Source organism: Ambystoma mexicanum, chromosome 5q (assembly GCF_040938575.1).
Source record: "Ambystoma mexicanum isolate Mex_15411 chromosome 5q, UKY_AmexF1_1, whole genome shotgun sequence".
Lineage (NCBI taxonomy): Eukaryota > Metazoa > Chordata > Amphibia > Caudata > Ambystomatidae > Ambystoma > Ambystoma mexicanum.
Window position 1 is genome coordinate 699952060 of NC_090933.1, and position 23367 is coordinate 699975426.

General features: G+C 45.2%; 1 protein-coding gene across 4 annotated transcripts in view; it reads left to right on the top strand.

Annotated features, from left to right (window-relative positions):
* Positions 1-15215: 15215 nt before the first annotated feature.
* The window catches only part of SULF1 (sulfatase 1), a 323346-nt gene continuing 315194 nt past the window's right edge, over positions 15216-23367 (top strand). For all 4 annotated transcript variants that reach the window (XM_069621162.1, XM_069621159.1, XM_069621161.1 and 1 more), the window contains exon 1: positions 15216-15509. The gene's annotated coding sequence lies outside the window, so the exon portion shown is untranslated. The remainder of the gene's footprint in view (positions 15510-23367) is intronic.

Genomic DNA, 23367 nt, shown 5'->3' on the forward strand with positions numbered 1-23367 from the left:
GGTACCCCGGTGTAACCATAATTAACACGGCACACAACGGAGCGCCATTTAATAATTGCAGAGCAGCAGTATGGAAAGCGCTACAAGTGCTTTACCTGGACACTTCCGATATGGGAGCTACAATGACTCGAAAAATGAAGGAGTCGGAAGATCCGTTGATTTATATCCAGAATTTCCAAGACTCGTGGGTGCTCGAAACGTATGAATCTTGGACAAAATCTATACCTGTATTTTACCACATTTTTTGCCAAAGGTTGCCAGAACCAGTACAGAAACAGCTCAAGAAATTGGTAAGGGTTGAGGCTAAACCTTGGGCTGAAATACAGTTAACTATTGCACATTACTGTAGATTGTTGCAAGAAAAGAATCGGAAAAAGGAGGCAACTCGAAAGGGTGAGGAAGCGAAGCTGGTGCAGAAGAAATTATCAAAGTATGCTTTTGAAGGAGCCCTGCTAACTAACCCAGCTGAACAGAATACACGACAGGTGGCTAACTCACAGCAGAATAACCAAGGTAACGTGGGACAGTACGCAAGGGGAAGAGGATTTAGAGGAAGAGGATGGCAGATTAATCAAGGAAGGTTCCAAAGCAATCAAGAAGGCTTCCAAAACTTGCAAACAGGCAGCCTAGATATGTCGAACAGACAGATAATCCGACCTCTGCCAATATGTTGGCTGTGTGGAATGACAGGACATCTAGCGCGCACGTGTAGAAGCCAAGATGCGTGGCAAGATGTGTCATTTACATTCAGACAAATGCGTCTGAAAAGCACGAGGTTGCCACAGGGGTACTGTGAGCCCCCATCCATTTTCAATAGAGTCCTACAGATGGACCTAAGCAACATTGCATTGGAAAGTGTCATCTTGCAATACGTGGACGACATCTTGATCTGCAGCTCCACGGAAGAACAATGCAGGCGAGATTCTATTCAGCTACTGACTATACTGGCTGAGAAAGGTTATGAGGTTGACCAGGAAAAGTTGCAATATTGTCAACAGGAGGTGCTATACATAGCCCAGCTAATCTCACATGAAGGTAAAAAGGTAACCCCAGAAAGGGCTGAAGCCATCATGAACATGGCTAACCCACTCACGATAAAGCAAATGCAGAGCTTTTTAGGCCTGCGCAATTATGTTAGAACATGGGTCTTCGATTACAGCTCATATACCAAGCCCTTGCTCCAGGCCCTGAAGAAGGCCCAGGTGACAAAGGAAAAGATTGAATGGACTGAAGCAATGGAAAAGGGGTTTGCAGAACTCAAGAGAGCGATTTGCACGGCTCCAGTCCTCGGGTTTCCCCAATTATGCAGAATTCTACCTGTTCTCGCACACAGATGGCAGCGTTATGACGGCAGTGCTCGCTCAAAGAACCTCATTGGGGTACAAGCCCCTGGCATATTACAGTGGGAACCTGGACCCAGTAATGAGAGGCCACTTCCCATGTGAACAAAGCTTAGCTGCCTCAGCATTCGCCATAGAGAAAGCAACAACCATTGTGATGGGATGTTCTATGACGTTATACGTCGAGCACTCATTATTCGCCATTTTAGAGAAACCAAAGGGTATGTTGACATCTCAAAGAGCTTCTGCCTATGAAGTGATTATATCAAATCCATCAATCAAAATAGTTCAATGTAAAACAGTGAACCCAGCTACATTCATAGCTGAGCCAGTCACTGAAGGAGAGCCGATACATGACTGTGCAAACTATGAAGAATTCTATGATGAAATCCCCAGAGTGAAAGAAAATGCCCTGGCAGGAGGAGAGATTGTTTTCATTGACGGTTCATCGAGAATCGACCAAGAGGACAGACAAAGATATACAGGCGTTGCCGTACTAAAACACATAGCAAACAGAGAATTTTGAGTACTCGTCAGTGCACGAATATCACCTCATTATTCAGCGCAGGCTGCAGAATTATTGGCGTTGATACTCGCCATTGAGAATCACGCAGACCAGGAAGTTATGGTGTACAGTGACTCCGCCTATGTGACGTCCACGGTGCATGCGGTTCTAGCATGCTGGAAAAGGAGGGGCTACCTCCGAGCAGACGTCACGCCAGCACAGCATGCAGCCTTATTGGACAGGCTGATTAAGGCACTACAGCTCCCAGTGGCCATAGCCAGGGACACATTTCGTGTCACGTGGAAACTACGCAGCAGACACAGAAGCTAAACGTATTGTGGGATGTTTTTATCCATGCATCCAAGCCCTACCTCAAAACTGTGCAGTACTGACATGGAAAACATCATGATGGCCAGAGCTTCCCAGAAAATGCCCAGGGAAGTGCATGAAGAATAGGCTGCCACCCATTTTGCCGATGTTATGGGCACAGAAGGGCACTGCCTAAAACCACCATTGGACTACCCACACAGTAGTCTGAAACCATTGGGAATGGCAATGCTGATTGCCAAAAGCAACCTAGAATTGTGGGGAATTCATTTTCTTAAATCCCAAAAATGGGTGCAGTACCAGTACTCACCACTATCAGAAAGCCGGCGTTTTAAAACCACCAGATTTTGTTTAAAACTGAATTAATGAACCCAAGGCAAGCCAAAGAAAGACTTACTGAGAGGTGGATACAATCTAAAGTTATATTCTGAAGTGACTTAAAGGTTTATAACAAGACTGGCTGAGCTGTGGATTTCAGCAGTTTAAGTAAATTTGGACTGAAAGACACTAAAAACCTAAATGTTTAAAAGAAATGAGTGACCTACTTTTGAGTGTCACATAGGTTGCAATTGTTTAAATGTCATAGTTTTAAACTTAGAATCAGCATCCTAGCTGCATATGTAAAAAATTGTCTTGACTTAAACTGGGGAACAAAAGTGACATTTTATCTGAAGCCTGTCTTAAGGAACTGAATTCTGCCCACCAGCTACCCCCGACAGGAGATGAGACTTGCACAACAGCTGTGTTCCCAGGCCTAGCTGTCCTTTTGCTGCTCCCACCAAAAGGGATATGACACTTCTCTGATTGAATTACCTGGGCTCTGCAGGAAATTGAACAAAGCCCTGTCCTGACTCAGGCAAATGTTTTATTACGGGGGCTGTAAAAGTGGCTTCCTCCTGGAAGTAAAGGGGAGGAGCACTGCCTGTGAGAGCAAGCTGGCTTGGCAGAACTGGAAAAACCAGAAATTCAACCTTGTGCTGGGGGGAAACCACACCCCTGTAGCCAGAATATGGTTTTAGAAAAAGATGAATAACTCATAGAGCGGACTTGTGAAAATTATTTAAATGATACCATAATTCTTGTGATTTTTCTGCCCACATTTTAAGAGGTTTTTAGAACCGGTGGCATGATCTGGGGGCAAGCTAGCAGTTAAGAGGGTATTACTTAAAATGTATGCATGTTAAAAATCTGACACTTCATCAATTAATGTCCATACTCCTTGCGCACATGTGTGTAAATTTGGGGTAATGTCCGATATTACGAAATCAGTTAAAAAGTGCAAATGTCGCCATTTCTGAATGCAAGCTCCCAGGAAGAGCAGATTTGGACAGGGTATACCTCCTGTGATATGTGATGGGTGCATGTAATTTTAAACAAATGTGTACCTGTGCAAATATGTCTTTTGGGTCAAAATATAGATTGTGTGTAATTTGACAGGGGTGGGTTCTCTGTACCATAAACAGACCTCATCATGATGACACTTCATTTCATTCCCCCAATCAAGGGGAAGAGGAGGAAGTGGCCAATGACAAGTGGAGAGGGGTAGAGCCTAGTGATGCTGCTCACACACCCATTTTCAAAACACATAAAAGCAGACAGACAGGACAGATAGGGACCTTCCATTCCATTTGCTGCAACGCACTCTGCCGGACCATACCACATCCAGAGATCCAGACTTCAAATCCATCAATCTCCAGAATCCAGAGAGGCTAGACCAGCAGAGCAGAGCTGACCCAGACCACTGTTAGCAGAACCAGAGGGCTGACCCAGATCACTGTGAAGTGCAGAGACCAGACCAGAGTCCAGTCTAAAACCTGACCAGACCCGTGGCGAGGCCCATCTATTTCCAAAATATATTGTGAGTACCCAGCAGAACAGTGCAGGACCAATCTTCTAGTTAAAATAATATAATTCAATCTATTTTAATCTAAGTAGAACTGCCTCCTAACTGTCACCTGTCCTTTGTAAAGCTGTCACCTGTCATTTTCTAGTTGCAAGCTGCACTTGTCACTTTGAATTTTAACATTCCAAACCCGAAAAACTACCTTTATTTATACGTTCATAACTCCGTAGAGACTTGCAGTAACTTTCCTCTGAAAGCTGGGAATCGTGGCTTTTCTACGAACCTAGAACCGCATTCCTACCCCCTATAGTTTTGCCGCAATCGCGAAAAATGCACTCGCGAATTTACCGTGATTTGCAAATTTCTCAACGTGTGAAAACAGCAGTTTTCTTGCTTTCAGTTGCCAAAAATTCGTTTAACCTGATAGTTACTCCTAGATCCTTGCTAAAGTGAGTCTGGGCTAATATTAACTTGATACCACTCACCCTGAACCTCTAGAGGGAATTAAAAGCATTTTAGCATATTTTTCACTTCATTGCCAGCACATGTAAAAGCATTTTGGGCCTGTGTTTAAAACTCCGACCTGTAGTCTAAGCTTGCTGGGGTGAACTGAATTACATTTGATTGCATTTCTGAGAACTGTGTGCTTTCCTTCCATTTCCTTGCATTGCATAAAAGGGGGGGTGAATTGCCAGAGAAAAGTGATTACATTGTTTTGTTGAAATCATATTGAGTATTTTCTGTATTGCATTTTCATTCAACATTACATCCATCTGAACTTATATAAAGCATTCTCTACCACCTTATTCTTCTGTTCCTATTCACAAGTGTGCCAGTGCCAGACTATCCATTATTGATTACTGCTCAGATTGAGTGTGATATTCAATTATTAATTTATTATAAAGCGTGATATATATATATATTGTTTAAATTATCAAATAAACCTTTTAACTTGCAAAACAGAACTACTTCTTGGCTCAGTGGGGTCAGGAGGATTCCAAGAGAGGGGTGTTATATAGGGGTAGTCATCCAGAACGCATGAACTGGACATAAAGATATATTAATAAGGGTTTCCATTCAGTATCCCAGACTAGGCATTGACTTAGCTGTAGTGTTGAATTGAATCCTCTTACAGTATGGCCTCCAAAAGTGAGACGATCATGGAAGTGGCATGTACCCATGAGAGAATGATGGTGACACATACCACATCTGAAGCCTATAGTAGTCTGGGGCAGACACAACTAATGGAGCTTCAAGGGGAGGCACCACAGGACGAGAATAACCTGTGGAAACGTCGAGGGTGTTCTTTAAACCCCTCAGATGGATTGTGGTGGCAAATCAGTACTGGTAAACCAGTAATGCCTGTAGCGCTACTAAAAATAGCATTGGAGCAATTGCACTACCTTATACACATGTCAAAAGAGAATCTAGCAGCAACGCTCGCGGAAGACTGGTTTAAACCGAATTTAGCAAAGCATGTTGCAATCTTTATGGTGAACTGCATAATCTGCCAGCAATTCACTGCTGGGCACACATTAAAAGTAGTGAGAGGAGTCATCCCCCAGCCAAATGGGCCTTTTCAGCACTTACATATCGACTATGTCGACATGATTCAAGTGTGTAACAGGTACAGATACTTAATTGTAGTGGTGTGTCCATTCTCTAGATGGATAGAAGCAGGTCCATGTACACACCCAGACTCTACCTGTGTGGCCAAATTCCTAGTGAGGGAAGTGTTCCCTTGGTGGGGGGTGTGTGAAGTCATGAGATCAGATAATGGGGCTCATTTTGTAAATACAGTCTTTGAACAGATTAGCTTGTTGCTTGGTATAAAGCACAAGTTCTCGTCGGCGTATCATCCGGAAGGTAATGGTATTTGTGAGAGGCTCAACAGCTTGTTAAAGGAAAGAATAGCCAAGTTGAAGCTTACTCTAAAGAGGGGATGGTTGCACTGCCTTCCATTGGCACTGTATGCTCGTCGGAACCAACCAGGCTCTGACCATCATCTTATGCCGCACGAGATAGTCACAGGAAGGAGAATGAATACTCCCCTAACCCCTCGAGACAGAGCTAGATGTGATGCCCAGTAAACCCAAGAGGTCCTAGGAATCGAAATGAGCAAATATCTGAACTGCATGACATCCAGCCTAACTGTAATTTCAGACCAACTGCAGCGGCGATGAAAAGTGTGCAGCACAGCACAAAACACAGCAGGAGACACTGAAACAGACGCAGATCAAGGTCTACATGTTCCACCCGTCTTTCCTGGAGATGCAGTGTTGGCAAAAAACCACACGAGGAAGAGGTAGGACGAGCCAAGATTCAAGGGCCCTTTCATCGTAGAGGACTGCACTCCTTCCGCTGTGAAACTGCAGGGCAGGAGAGCATGGATTTTTCTCAATGACATTAAGCCTTATATCAGAGAAAGCCTTCTAGCTGCACCTCACCGCACAGAAACTACAGACAACGGGGAACAACCTCAGCAAATGCAGACGAGATCCACAACGAGGAATAAGGACGCATGAGCAGCAAAGCAAAGACAGAAAGAACCCCTTGTGCAAGTTGTGGCTTAAACTGGACATTTCCTCTAAGCAAAGGGGGATAAGGACATAAACGGACACTCTGTGCATCGTAGTTGCAGGGTGAAGAAGAAAATTGCGCATTTAAGCCACAACACGTTTGTTGACACAAACTTGTAAATCAAACCACACTTAAGCGTTGTTGAGAAACAAGACCCTACCAGACAGTGATCAATTACTTTTTTCTTTAAGGGCAAAATACAGTATCCTGAATCATCCAATACCAAGACTTTGTTTGGCAGCACTTATGGTGTCCCCCAGCAGAAGCATCACAAAGGACGTACTCACCTACTTCCAGTTAGTATTGGTATCATATCCGTCACTAGTAGGGAGGGTCACCAGTGTCTCAGACTTTATCCAAGATCCTGCTAACAAGAAAGTAATCTGGCAACTACTTACCGTCATCGCGGAAGCCTTCATCGTACTGCCTGAGTACAGCGAAAAGGACACAAATGCTTCCACCGCAGGCGATTCAATACGCTTTTCTTTCGCATCATAGAGGAGTGCCCAGCTATTGTCGGGAGCACCACAGACACTCATGTTTATTCGAGACCCAGAAAACTCTGAACATTTGAGCCAGCTGTGGAATAAACTCAGTTACTTAGTTGCAATCCACGTGTCGGGAAAGTGCAAGGATTGTTCACGTCAAGGGAAGGGCCTGTAATCCTGAACCCAGCAAGGCAGGACAAATGTCCCTGTCACCCAAAGACAGCCGACTGGCACACAACGTCCTGTTTTGCCTAGTCACTGACTTTCCAGAAATGGTGGGGAGACCTATCGAGGTTGACGTCCTCACCTTCATCAGAGATCCAGCTAATGTCGCAAAGATGGGAACGCTCCTCCATGGCATCATGCTGCAAGTGGAGCTGTCCAACTTTCAGAGAGATTATATGAGGAGATTCCAGTGAAACCACCTGCCGAGGGACAGATCGAGGAAGCAGAGGCAAGCACTTTGCCTTTATTTGTTTTGATTGTTCAATGTGAAGAAATGGGAAAAAATGGCAGAGTCCAGCATGTCCTCAGGACTGAAGCAGATTCGGGGGTGGACTGGGAACTCACCTACTTTGAACATGCAGAGTAAAAGTGACTTATCGAAGTGTTAGTCTAATCTATTTTTCCATAGTCTAGCAAGGATACTGCATTCTGTATCAAGAGACAATCGTCACCCGCAAGAGGGGGGACACTTGTGAAGTACCACACACTTTATGATACAAACTGTTCAAGAACAATATTGAACTGGGGGAATTCAATAACATTGACATTGAATAAATGATTGAAATGGGGGCCCAGAATAGTAACCTGGTCCTCCCACAAGCAGGGGGGCACTCTCGCTTCTCTGGAAGGAAATGCTGCCGCCTGACCTACCGTACTATCATGTATTTATGCATTGTGTTTATCATTATCTTGCTGTCATTGACGATCAGAACTGCATTTTTTCTTGGTGCACGAAGCGTTCCAATTTCAGTGCACCCACCTGATGGTGTACGCATGAATCCTACAAAAGCACCCAGACTATATATAGTAATTCCAGTCCCGAGAAAAGTTGATGGTAAGGTAAATGAACTGAAAATTAATGTAATTAGCAATGACACATACACACTTGAGGTGACAAATGAGAAAAGCTGGAGACAGGGTCAGCACGGAATGAATGAAAACATAGCACTGACAACTATACGCGCACACACACTGAATGCACACAAACCAGGGCATGTGTAAATGGCCACAGAACCTCAAGCGAAGGCAACAGAGAGCATGAGACTGCCTACCGAACAATCAGTTCCAGAAAATAATGAGAGAGACCGAAAAGAATTGAGAGAAAGGCAACGAAAAAAGATTTAACAAAAGCCCTTAAGAAGACAGAAGCGGCTGTAGGAGAATTCACTGCAAGGACACAAGTGTTAATAGATCATTTATTCACGTTTACAGCCAAAGCGAAGAAGCGGCATGAGGAACTGAAAAATAAAGCCGCAGAGACTGTATTGCCCACCACACAAGTTTCAACACAAGGAACAAGTACCAGGCCCACGATGCAGCCATACACTGGGTCAGTGACAGGCTGGTGGTTGAAATAGGCACTTAGAGAGCAGAAAAAGAATGCAAGAAGAGAAGGAGAGAACTGCCAAACCTCCACCTGCCTCATCGATGCAGATGAAGAAACCCTCTCCGTGGACCAGAATGCCACAGAGTCCTCCAGCAAGGAAAAGTCACACAGACGCGTTTAGAGATGTAGTTATAGCTAATAACAGGAGGACACTAAGGATCAAGAAAAGCCTGCATGAAGAAAACAGTGAACTGAACGACTACCTGTACAGCACAGCACATCTAGGAAATAACATTTGGTACCAGCACATGAAAGAAGTCGGAAGAAGTATTTCAGAAGGAGACTGCTTCGTTTGTGCATTTCTACCGTACAGCATGAGGAAATCCAAGATCTTCGTGGCTGTAGAAATTGATGTCCCGACAGCACACTGTTTATCACACGTAGCAATGTGTAACACCAGAAGACAGTTTATGGGAAGGGATGCCTCATTGATATGGGCAAACGGATTACCCTGATGAAGATGGCTACGTCCAGGACATTAAGACAAGAAATAGAGCTCATACTAGGAATCATGTGATCAGGTATGAAAAGCCTGAAGTCAAAGGAGCAGGAATGGGATGGGAAAGTAACCCAAGACTGAACGTCCAAGGAAAAACTCCAGAAGAAGCTCAAATTTGGAAAAACAGAGGCCAGATGCAGATTTGGGGAACAGTGCTTTCACCAAATGGATGGGAAGAAGGAGTCGTGATCTGCTGAGCTTGGATGGTCCTTAGAGCCTGCAAGGAAGCAATAGAAAACTCACAGAGATTGTGTTAACCTTTATGGCCGAAACTCACAAAATTACTGACATGGGTCGAAGACAGAGGAGAACCCTTGTAGATAGTGCCACTGGAAAACCCAACATTGTGCTTCAGGAACAATGGCACGAGGAAGATGGGAGAGAATCAGAACTGCAGACGAATTTTTGAAGCTCCAGGAATGACTCACAGAACTGCAGTAATTATGGATCATTATTGGGCGTGTGGATCCAAAGCATACTTCAGACTGCCGTAAAATTGGGGAGGCAGATGCACAATAGTGAACGTCTACTTTCCAGCACTAGTGATCCCGAAAAATAATCTGAATATTGACAGTTTCCCGAAAGCCAATGCTCACCTGAGGAAAAGGAGATCTGTGGAACTGACAACTCGAATAAAGAGAGAAAATTACTTTTCTGCCAAATCAGAAGAAGCATTTCATGCAATCCCATATGAACACAGGCTGTTCAGCCTCACCTCATCAGTGTTCACAACGATCCTCATGCCAAGAATCCAAGTTGGAGTAAATACCGAATGGTTGCTAATAACCAGAGGGGAGTTATTGCACACCATAAACACTACCATAAAAGGATTTGTGAAGGCCAGCGAATATGCGCCGGAAGGAACAAAGTTTGTGTATCCCAGAAAACGTAGAAATTATGAGAGAAAATTGATCTATTGCAGTCCTAATGGACAGTGCCAGCTAATGACCTGGAACAAAGACAAACATGTAAAAACAGCAGGAAGTTTGAAAGGAGTGATAAAAATATGGACTCCAAAGAAACACATTCACACCATCATGTACAAACCCAGAAGACGAAGAAGTGGATACAGAAGAACTAAGTAAGACTGATCCAAAGGAAAAGAAGAAGTGGTCGAGGAACCGACCAGAGGGGTGAGTGTAGAGGAGGTCCCAGATATGGCCTGCACTCCAGCCACCCATTTTGAAATACCAGGATCACACTCGCCGAGATATGTGATGTACGAGGAGCAGATAAACCAACAGAGAGCAGCACTAGGGCTCTACCCAGTGCCCATCAGAAGAGCAATACCTGTTGAAGTGCCAATAATCAGACAACCATGGGCAGCACGGTACCCATTGAGACAACCATACCAACAGCTGACACGAAATGAAGACTACTTACAAACTGTCCCTGAAGAGACCCAAAGGGCCTTAATTAAAGGCGAATGGTGATGACACAAAGGCCCGGACAGACATTCAGAAGAACAAAGCGACAATCGAAAGATGACACGCAAGACGAAATATAAGGAATAATGATGTAATGGACTTAAAAGGAGAAACGATGCTGAACTTTAAAGAAAGGTAACCATAAAACAGGATGAAGATACGCAACTAGCTAACACCTGTAAATAGGCTTGGAACAAAAGAAGCTAAGGAAACGGTACTGCTTGCTATGCTTAGTAGAAGAATAGAGCGGCAAGCGCCAACTATATATCTACTTCAAAGAAGCACATTATACAAGTGCGACTCCATTTTACAAAAGCAGAATTAAGCTCAGAACGGCAGGGGTCAAACAAGCAAGGATTCAATACCAGCACAAAGCCAGACGAAAGAGCGGAATCAAAACTTAATAAGAAGCAGCTCATGCCTGGGAATTCCAGGTCACCCAAGGAAGGAAGGAGAGTGGCAACTTCGAAGAATCGAAACTTAAGAGCCTAGCAGCCTGCCAGTGAAGACCGAGATAAGGAGGCCCAGGCAGGTGGCAAGGCTAAAGGAAGAATCAAATACACAAATAGAAGGAAAAATGAAGTAAAGTCACTGTGTAGTGACACGTGACCAGCCAAGCGGAAAGAGGTACCAACGTCTGATGTCATCCAAAGCCAGAGGATGCTAAAACTTCTCCTGGTAAGAAGTTTACAGTTTAGAAGCCATCCTCAGCCAACTAATTGACACATAGCCCTAAGGTACTGATTGATGGAAGGGAGACAGGGTGAATCTTGGGGCATACTGCATCTGGGTGATCATTCTGCATGCTGCTAATTAAAGTGGAAATGTATGCCTAGGGGTGTAATCCACCCAATCACAATGGACCAAATAATCAAGGGTCCTATAGCTAGTAGAACCAATGAGACGTCGTACTTTTAGTGACGCCTAGCACGAGTGACGTAGAAGGATGACGTAGAAGGATGGGCTTAGGCGCCCACCCGATAAGAGAGTTATCCAATCCTCACACTCCGTTACCATATACAGATATAGTACCTATACTTAAGTTACCTTTTCCAACCAATAGAATTGTATGACAAACTTTTTAGTGTTACACATCAATGATGACGAGTTTTGTGTATAAAAGTTACTGTTTGCATGAAGGATGGGGAGTTGAAGCGAGACGGGCGATCGCATCACTGATGATTTCCTAATGTTTCCCCGTTTTTGCACTTGTCATTAAACAGACTTCCCTTTGCCAAACTATTGAGTTTTCCTTATTGATTGGTGTTGGAGTTAGAACATCCCGCACCCCATCTACCTCAAGGTGCAGCTATCTTGTTTTAAAGTACTCGAGGGTGAGCTCTGATCCCCTGGGCCCATCAGAGGTCGCTCTACCCTCCTGTACAGGTGTAAAAGTTATTTTGCATGCCATCCATGCATAACGTGTTACTGATTTTAGGACCCTCCTGGTTCAACAAAATCTTCATCTTTGCTACCCGTACTCTCTACAACCTATCCAGATCCTCTGCCACTTCTACTTACTGACAATATGCTGGTTGGCTCTCTATGCAGAAGCACTCTCTTTTCAAATTCCTTCTCCTAGTCTACAAAGCTATCAATGGTCTTGCTCCTCTGTATTTTGCGTCTCAACACCTGTCTCACTGTTTTTCAGTTTACTCACCCTTCAATCCTCCTTTGCACTCAACCTCATCTTCCCATATGCTCTCCGGGACTCCTCCCAAACAAAATAAGGCCACTAAACAAAATTGAGGGGTTGCAAGACTTCTAAAATAAATTAGTGTCCAACTGAACCATATGTATGACTTTTTGGCTACTACCACTGTAAAATGCTACAGACAATGCATAGGCAAAAATGTAAAGCATCCACCAGACTACTCCCCAACGCACCTTCTGGGTGACCAAAATCAGCCATGGACAAAATGGGATGTTTAAAAAGCACCCATTTACCCCCCCCAAAAAATGTTTGGGATACCAAGGGTAATACATTTCGTTCTTTTATATGTGTGTATGGGGATCTGCCCACCCCATCTGTTCTTGCAGTAAGGGGTTTTCTGTGTAATCTTGTAGGATCAATTCTGCACTCTTATTGGAGAGAAAAAAAAGACGGTCAATACATTTCAAGTATGTTTCATCAAAATGAAAACAGTACTGCTCCAATCTTGTAAAACAATGTTTTGATTTTTCAAACAGCCATATTTGTATTGACCTCACTTTTAGGAGTATGGAGTAACAATGTATTTATATGCCGTAATTAAAGCACAACACAAACCGAATTGTCCTCTTAGCAATATGTTACTGTAACGCTGAGTCAGCACCGCTGGGGACCTATAGGAGTCACAAGAGGTGAGGAAGCCAATGTTCAGATTTAGTCATTTAACCTTGAACCCCAGGATACCAACGTTTGACTAGAGTGGGTGTAAAATAGAACTATAACCAGACCATTACACGTTTTGACAGGGAGCTTCTTGAGAAGGGGAAATGGGAACTCAGGAAGTTTTTGTAGCTGCCCAACACTTTCCTCGGCGGGATACTTTTCAAAAACATGGTTAAGTTGCATTTGGTGTGTGTCATGTCCAGGCTTGCAAGAGCCCAGCCGCGGACTCCGAACATGTTCGACTGGACCCCTGGCCTGAGAGATCATGTCCTGTTTGTGTTTTCTGACCCACTCCGGAGTTATCCTAACAGAGGGAAACCAATCTGAGCGTTTGGTTTGTCCACACATTCCCACTCTGAAATGTGCATTACAACAGTGCATATGTCCCCAGTACCAGGGGAGACTTTCATTTATTGAACATAGTGGATGTATAGACATACAGCAATGCAGGCTAGAGCGTTATCGCTTTCTTTTTTGTTTTTCATATTAATTTAAGGAGCAAATGCATATGAAATGCAATATATTTTAGCCCCACTCTCATTCCTTGTGTAAACGAGTAGGTTCCTTATTTTGCGATTTGTTTTAAGTGCTTTGAAGGTGTGCTGCTGTTAGGAAGCAAATGCTTTAAACGGGACGAGCCCGATTTTAATCAACATGATGCTGTGTATAAAATGTAGCTTTAGACGTGATGAAATTTGTTCGCACAATCTCTTTGAGCAACACGTACACACACTTTAATATGCTTGCGAAATATGCCATATGAAACTACTGTTACTTTCATTATTATTATTTCCATGATTCGTGTTGGCTCTACATTCGGATAACAGAACTGTGAGTCGGGCATAGATCCAGTTGTATACGCTCTGTTTTGCAGGTTGTGTTTGTTGGTACTCTCTGTGACTGCTAAGAGAGCAAGGAGTGTGGATGGTTCTAAAGTGTTCGTTTAAACCACACTTAAATGTTGCTCTTCGTGAAATGTGCATTGCCCCCGATCCCAAATATTCGGAAAAAATACGAAGCCCATCAAGTGTGCAATGCAACATTACTAGATGTGTGCGCATGACAAAAAAAAAAGGTTTTGTCGAAAATTCTGAGCATTTGCCAGCCGTTAAAATGTTTGCTCCGAATTCGGTCACAACACACAGATGCACATGAGTGTGTGCAGCGCAGGTCGGTCAGATTTCAGAGCAATACCAGCGGGGTTGCAGTCACAATCGTGTCTGAAGCGAGACGTCCCGTGCGGGAAGCAACCCACTAACCCGGCCAGGGAATCCAAGAGTCCACAACATGTGTACCTGGCCCCGAGGGGACTGGACCACCCCACTTACACGTCAATGGAAAAATGTCATTCCCTGGCTGCGACACACAACTAATCTGCATGAGAAGCACCGTTTTTGGGGGCGGGGAAGCTTGGCCGAACTCTGCCTCTCCTCACCTTAAACCACCCACACCTCCCCACCCTAACTTCACAAACAGGCAGCACATACTCCGGGCTGGGTGTACATTGGTGGTTGAGCGGGACGACTCCTTTAATCCGAATAACGTGCAGGCCAGATTGCTGCTGAGAATCACAACATGCAAAGCATGTGAAAATGCAGAAAAAGACCTCGTGCCGACGTTAAGTTTTCTAATAACAAAAATAAAACCAGCCGTTGAGATGGCATATATAGAAGGCACGTAAAAAATAACGTGGAACAGTTTTTATGCCGTGCGGTTGTTGTTCTAATGAGGCTTGCGCTCAGCCTCACATACATTGTAAGGTTTCGTGTGTAAAACAAGCAGACACCTAGGAAACGGACAGAGAGCTTTCTAACGATTGAAGGGAAAAATAAAGTTTCACAGTTCCTGATATCCTGATCCCCCCCCCCCCCAAGGCAGACACAAATGGATCAGTCGCCTGGGGGTTTAAAATGCAGATGTTCACATCTCGCAGTATACGACCCCTATCATTAACACATTATCGGCATGTCAGAGTTTCGAGAGAGGAAGGTCTCTGGGGAGGAAATTGCCCTGAATGGGCCCACAGTAAAAGTTGTCCTCGGGGTGTTGCTGCCGGGCTACTGTGCACCCCGCTGTGCGACGTGGGGGAGGGGATCCCCTGGATTACAGGGAGTTGAGAAAAGTAACACAAGTCACTGGTCCTCAGCACGGACCCGCGCCCTCCCACTGGCGCCTCCCCTTTCGCCTCTTTATAGCGGCGCTTTCTCCAAATCTCAGGTTACTCTGCTGGAGAGAGTGGCGAGCTCCTGTCCGCGGCTCTGACTGTTCCCCGGCGTACTGAGACGCCGGCAGCGGCGGTAGCTCCCCCAGTCCGGACCGAGCGCTGTAGCGCAGGAAGTGTCTCAACGGACGGTCGGGGTCAGAGTGTGTCATCACCCGTGGGAGCGGGCTCGGGCCGGGAGGCCGTCCTCTCGGGAACTGTGTGGACTTCTCCGGGTGTCAGCTGCAGCGCCGGAGGTTTTTACCGCGCGCTCCGAGGGGACGCTAAAGGAGGACGCACCAAGTTTGACCAAGGTACGGCGGCGAGGCTTGACGCTGCGCTGAGCGCGCGCCTGCGTGCCTGTGAATGGAATGCTAGCGCAGCACCCCTGTCACGGCCAGTTGCTGCCCTCTTATCAATGCTGCTATTGTGTGCGCGCAGATAACAGCGGACAGGCTGGGAGGCTTGGCTGGCACAGCCTTCACGCTCTCGGTTCCTACGGTCGCCGCCACTGCTGGGGAAGGTGGAGGGTTAGGAAAAGGGGTTACGCTCCCTGTCCGTTTCAGTTGCGAAGCCTCCAGGGCCATCATTTTAAACACAGGAGAAGGTGCAGCTCAGACACCGATGGGCAACAGTGAACTGTTTGTTGTTTCAGCAAGGAGCCGCCTGAAAGGATCAGTGCATCTGTCTGCAGCCCTGATGGTGTTTGTAGTGCTGGCCATGAGTGTAATACACATTCTCTGCCATTCACCGAGTGATGGGGGAGGGGGCAGAAACCTCTGGGGAAGTTGTTGCGAGGACACGTGTGAAAGCTTTTGTAGGGACTTGACTGCTTAAGTAGTCCATTTGAAAGAATGGGCCTGATTACAAGTTTGGCATTATTTACTGTTCTGTGTGGCAAGCATATCTGTACTTGAATGGTCCACAGGATGGCCTGATTCACGATATTTTCTGCACTGTTCAACGTAACTTTGTGCTGCTGAAAAGTGACTTCGCACTGTCGACACAAACACCCTGATTCATGGAACTATGCAAAGTGTATGTTTGCAGTGCAAATTCAGTGCAAAGTAATTTTTGCAGTACAAATGACTTTGCACTGCAAAAATACACTGTGCCCAGTTCCATGAATCAGGTTTTGGGTTGGCACTGCAAAGTCACTTTGAACCATGCAACAATTCCATGATTCGGGCCGATGACTGCACTGAATTTGCACTGCAAAAAAAATACACTTTGCACAGTTCCACGAATCGGGGTTTTTGTCGGCAGTGCAAAGTAACTTTTCAGCAGTGCACAGTCACTTTGAACCGTGTAAACAATTCCATGAATCGGGCCCATAGTGTCATGTGGACCCTTCAGTTATTCCCCAGTTTGTAGTCCCTTGAGACTCAATTGGACATGTGTTATTACAGTATGTATTAGTACTGCATTGGGAGCACCGAATGTGGGAGTGCGTTTGTGTGGAATAAAGGGAACATTGTTGAGCATTGGCTAGTTTACATTATCCCTTTTAACATCTTCCTGACCCACCTAATAATGTATTACTGAAAAAAAAGAATATATGGGAGTGCCTGTTACCGCGGACATGCTTGATATCCTATGGGGGTTCCTTAATTCAACTGTTATTACGCTAAGCGTGGGTCCCTGATCACACCCGTATAGCTCTGCTTCCAAGACAATCTGGTTGCTGCTGATCTACACGAGTCCTGGCTCATAATGTATGTTGTCAGACAAAACATGAATGCCCAGAAGCTTGAGTGCAGTAGGGCTGTCACTTGATACAGGCATGGGCTGCAGCCTCCCCACGACAGGCAGAGGGGTCAGTCCGTCAGATGTGGACGCTCCACAAAGCGGTACAGGCAGACCTGGTGGGTGCTGCTCGACGCTAGTTATACATCTCACAACTTCCCATAGCAAACACGACTCAGTCACCAGTGCGCAGGTGATGGCTTCTATATTTAGCACCACACATAAACCCACCCTGGAAAATGTGTAGGAGGTCTGGTAATAAGCAGGTCCTTTTGGCTGGAGCGCAGAGATTTAGTGCGGCTGGAATACCTCGTCGAGTGTGTGGCGCGCTCCAAAACTTCATGTAGCATTTCCACACAACCTTAATTTTCCATCATATGGCTAACCTCAGAGCACACGAGGGAAGTGTCTTCTTCGCATATCCAGCAGCACGTGGCTTGGAAATATCACAGCATGCTATTTATTACAAGCAGCAATGGGGTACGCTTGTTCTTGGTGTGCAATAATGTGACGTGTCATTCATAAACAAGGCATGTGTATGTGTTAGAGGGGTCACGCGAGCTTAATCTTGAAAATGGGGGGTGCCTTTATTCAATGGTGTCAATAAAGAGCTCTGTATTGGTGAGTCCAGGACAGAATCCCAGGCCCTGTGACCTAGGAAATGTCCATGGGCCCGATTTACAAAAGCGTTTTCAATGTGAACATCCCATGGAAAAACGCTTTGCTAATTGGACTCTACGCCTGCTTCACCACCCGGGAGCAGATGCTACTTGTCCAAGTCTGACCTGCCTTGGGGATTTTATTCCAGTGATAACGTTAGGTTGTCGATGATAACGTTAGGTTGTCGATTACCTCTGCAGCGCTGGTTGTGTTCACTTGACAGCAGTATCTCGTGCACTCCCTAACCTCCACTGTATGGTAGCTCGGTATGTTAAGTTCCTGAAGTTGAGATCCGGGTGCAAAACAAGTCAGACTCCTAACCTAGCAGACCAATCCATTTCTAATGATTGCAATGCTGTTATAGCATCACCTTGTGTACACTGCTCAAGCAAGCACTGTTTACATGTTATACTATTACCTAACCCACCTGCACACCAACGTGCACTGCATTTTTATTTGCTCACATGACTTCTAAAATGTATGTGTGTGTATATATATATATATATATATATATATATATATACATTGCATTTAGTTTAAAAGACGAAACCTTGTACAAACAATACAATGTTTCCCCAAAATTATAAAACAATCCTTCAACATTATAAAACAGTTAATAAAAGGACATACATTCATAACCCAATGTAAATGTAAATTGGCTTTTGAGTTCACTTTAAAAACAGCTTAACATACAAATCCTTAAGGTGGTCATATCCTCTACTCAATATAATCAATTTAGCATATGCTTAAAATCTTAAATATCGCACGTCATGTTTTCCAGAAGGATGGCACATTTGGTGTACTGCAGAGGCCAGGCTTTTTCATCAGCAGTGTGCAGCCAAGGCTGAGTTCACTGCCACACCACATCTTGCGCCCTAGGAACTATGGGTAGGCGAGGCGACCAAGGGCCTAATGTGCAGACTTGGAAGTCCGTCAGACTGGGACCTCACTTCTGCTCGCCACTATACCAAAGTTTGGTCTTTTTTGCTAAATGGCCTTTTCTCCCTTAGACCTAGTACCTTTGCCTAAAAAATGGGGGCTCTCAGAAGCTGGCTAACAACAACTTGAAAACTCGATAAAATACCAAAGGTATAACTTGAAGTAACAACCAGTGGCAATAATACACACCACTAGGCCCTTTGTTCAGTGGCCTAGCCCTGGGCTAGCCGTGAATATTCCTGGTGCCCACGTTGCATTGTTCCTGGATATATGAGCAGCAAATCGCATGATACAAAAAACCACTACGCATGCTCTCCATGCACCCAGTGGTCTCAAGATGCAAAACGCATGCATTAAGGTGGTACAAATGCATAGCTCCCTCCTGTCTAGAACCTTCCCCTGTCCTACAGTGCAGACCCAACTGCTCCAACACAACACGCCCCAGCTGGAAGCACACTGTATTAAAAAAGAAAACGGTTCAACTTGAGGCATAAAGCACAACTGCTATCTGAAAAATGAGTGGGCAGGACTGTCAAAGCTTATTAGAGCCAGATTCCAGATTATCTGATGATGATTCACGGGTCCGGGTGCCTCGCCAGTGCAACGATGAAGTAGTGTCACTGGCCAGGGACATCCAAGAGTCCTTGCAAAACTTCACAGCACCGGTGCAAAATGGTCCACCACGGGGGCCATATTTGCCCAGTAGTGGTGCAGGTCATGTTAGCTGCCCTTCTTGGTAGTGCCAAGACTATCCGTATTGCCCAATTCAATCTACAAAAGCCGGGATAATGACATAAAAAAAACCCGGGCAATTCCACATTTGCGCGCGCTCGTTGTACATGGGGTACTTCCCCTGCTAAAGCCCGCGAGAGATAAAAGCACCCACGACCGAGAGATGCGCGAGTGCCCCAGTTCTAAAGACGCGCCCCTTTCCTTGGGGTGTGAGAAACAGCAGCGCGCCTCGCGCCTTTGTGAAACCAAGACAGCACTCCAGGATGGAAGCAAACTGGAAAAACAAACCGAATCTGCCTAAAGCAGCCGCGGAGTGGAGTGCAGATTTTAGTCTTGGCAATGGCATGCGTGTGTTTGCTTAGCCTCGGCTAATCTTGTTTGCAGCTGCTTGGGAGGCTGGTTCGGACGGGGCGCAGCAGCGCGGCTCTGCAGAGGGCCAGGCGCGCGCTGTGGGAACCGGCGGCGCGCCGGGAATACAGGCGAAGGCCAGGGACGGGTGCGGTCCTGCTCCTGCCCCTGCCCCATCCAGATAGTTCAGTGACAAGGCCCGCAGGGCAGTCCAGCTCCCTGTCAGGAGGCAATCTGCTATTCCAGGTGCCGAGGATTCCGGGGAAGCTTTCTGGCCAATATATTTCATGCCGCGCTCTGACAGGTGGCTTATGTTTGGCAGCACCTGTGCTGCGAGCAAACAGGTGGCGCATTTATCACACCGGCACTACATCAAAGCTGGGGTCTCGGGAGGATAGCTCAGCGGCAACGTGCTCGCCTTGGCAGGAAGACGATATGGAACCATACAGGTTCGATCCCTCGGTCCGCGCTCAGAAACCTCTGGGTGTTAGTCGCGTTATAAATAACCTATCATATCATAACCGTCGGGGCGGTGATGTTTAATGCCACAGTTGCAACGTGTAAGCCTCATACAGACTCCTGAACAGCCTCTCCAAGTAGTGTATTGTCGAAAACGTTAATAATTTTTACATTGGATGAACTGAATTATCTCCTTCGCATTTTAGAGGCATGTATGTGCAACGTGCGCACGTCTACACGTCATGGATTATCCTTGTGTATTGTCACTGTGAAACCCCCCTCTACCCCCACATTGCTCTTCTGTATAATCGTGCCTTCACTTGGAACATAGTTCCACTTTTTGCATTCAGGAATGGCCCTTTTGGCAATGGGGAAATGCCTGGGGTCGAGTGTGGGCCAGTTTTGTGTTTTGTGGCCCATGTTAATGGCACAGTGCACTGTGCAGCAGGTAGTTGTAACCAGGGTTACAGGCCCGATGCGCATAAAAGTCCACTATTCTGCACACATTTTCCTAAGAGATGCGTGCTACTGAAGTCAGATTATTAATGGGAAATGACAAGTTGTCATTCTTCAATGTGGTCCACTTACTTTATGCTGCCAGAGAGTTTATTATTTTTTTTATCGCAGTGCAACTCTGATTTTTAAGTGGTGCTTGAAGTTGTGTGTTGAGATCGTATACTTGTGTACCCCCATCTAGTACCTGTATGTATTCTCCATATTGACCTGGAGAAAGGAACTGCGTGTATATTGAGTTTGTACTTATACGCATGTTACCACTACCGAAATGTATGTGTCTGCAGATGTCACAGCGCTTGTTGCACCGTGATTGAATTGAATTCACAGTGCACACTTAAGTAAACAATGTTCCCTGACGTTAGGTTATGGCAGCTTGTGGATTTAAGTTATACATGTATGGTCCTTCAAGTGGCACTTGTGTGTGCACTTTGGTGGTGCCTTGCGGTTCTACCTGCATATACCCTTTAGCTTGGATCCATAGTTCTCTTTAGGTTGTGCCGTCATGTACCATAGGTCTTACCTCTATGAAGCTGTGTGTTGGTTTCATGGCTATCTGGAGGTTTTGTTCACATGCATGTACACGCTTTGTACAGGCATGTATAGCCTGGTTATACACAAGTTTGGCATTATTTTGCACTTCTGAGGTCGTCTACGCATTACCTTAAGCTGGCACTTGCATGTGGCACTTTCTGAACCCTTCGAGTTGTGGCAATGTATAGCTTTAGATTTGGCATGTGCATATCTTGGGGCTGTATGGATATGGATCTTGGAGCTACACCCAGCTCTACAAATATGGGGCGTATCAGTCTCTTTTACTCCCTAAAAATAGGCCAACACTCCCACAAAAAACAGGGAGTAAAAATAAAAAATAGAAACCCAACATACAGGCACCGTCGACCTGCTTTCACCAACACAGCTCCATAGATATGTTTGGAGCAGTAGCACAGCGAGTGCCATAGGAAGGAACCACTGTTATTACTGCTTTATCCGAAGAGGTAGACGCATATCTTTTAATGTGCATCAATAACTAAGTGCAAAGAAATGTTTATTACAGAAGAACTTCTGTTTTACCCCTAAAATGATTTAAAACAAGTAAAACCAGTACTCCCCATTCCCAATTGGGGAAGGTTTGTATGTGAGTAAAGATATATTCTAAGTCAAAGACCTTTTTGTAATCCTTGCTTCTTGGCACCCAGTAATTCATGGGAATGCTAATAAGCCTTTCTACCTGAAAGTTCATCTTCAGCCCAGGCAGCAATAGTAGGAGCTCTTCTTCCAGCCTTCTCTCCTGTTGTCACTGTCCGGGACAGATGAGTGGACCTGTGTTGGTGGAAGCCTACAACAGGCTCCTATGTCAATCTTTCCCATTTTTCATTGCAAGCAACATTTACTCCCCATTTAACTGGTTGTGTTTACCTTTTTCTTATAGGGTAAAGTGGCTTGTATGTCACTTCTCTGTAGGGCTGGTTGTATCAGTACGTACCCTTTTGTGTCGAAACTTTCCTTTTTTTGTTTCTTTATGTTATACATTTGTGTCCCATTAACCAATCACCACACAAATACATCCTTTTGCGCTTCACTTGCACATATGGTAAATACTGTACACGCTGTCTAAGCCCAGTGGGCAGCCTATTGTTCTTATACCTGCTCCTGCTGATGGTACATATTGCCGGTCTTCAACTTTTATATAGTTTGTATAATCTGTGAAATGTATAATATGCTCGCATACAGCAATGTAACCGAAGCTGAACAACCCTCTTTTGCTCATTGCGCCCCGATTCCCTTGGGTCTGGTGCGCATTACAAATATTAAAACAAACAAACATTAGGGTAAGTCAAAAGGTTCCTTGTACTGTAATTGACATTTATATTGCGCCTTTTACCATTATTATAGTCTCAATGCGCTTGTGGTGGGGATGTCCTCAGGAGCGGAGTCCAGGTATGGGAACATTCTTAGAAAGGTTTAGAATGTGTGTGTGTGTGCACTTGGCCAAGATAAGGAATAAGGTGGGCTGGCAAGGCTCCAGTAAGCAACCACAGAGGTCAGGAATGTGGGTGGGTGCTGAGGGAGATCAGGACAGTGCGCTAGTGCAGGAGATTGTATGTATGACCAGCTAAACCGAATATTCGCACAGTTTGTCAATGTATTCTAATGACAGAGGTGTTGAGGCAAGTCTGGTGTAAGTAGGTTTAAAAACCATTGTGTCCAGCTAGTCCGAATTAGTCATAGGCTGTAGCTGCATTCTAAAGCGCGGCAGGGCTCACAAAATCTACTAGTCCACTAGTATTGGCGAGTAGAAGAACGAGTACCATTTGCAGGATACTTGACCTTGTTGGCGAGTATGGTGATGTTAGAAACTCATTTTTCATTTACTGCAAACACACTTTGTTTGTTTGCAGTAAATGGCAAATACAGGTTTCACTGTGCATGTTTGACAGAATTACAGAAAATATGAAGTGTCCTTATGTGCATTTTACTTGGGGCGAGTATGTAAGATAAGGAACTCACCCTGCAGGTCTAGTGGGATTTTTAAGAATTTGCAAGGCCTGTGTGGATGGATAGCCGTGCCTGCAGCAGATGTCCACTCAAGAGGTGCATTTATACATTCATACATCTCAGGTGGGGTGTTGTCTTTGGTGTCTGTGTCAACTGGATGTCAGTGCCCCCTGCTGGGCTAAGTGAAACATGATTCCCACCTCCAAAGTCCATCTGGGTGCGACATGTTTCCTATTCCCAGCAATCCATCTAAGTGCAACGCATGTCCTACCCCAA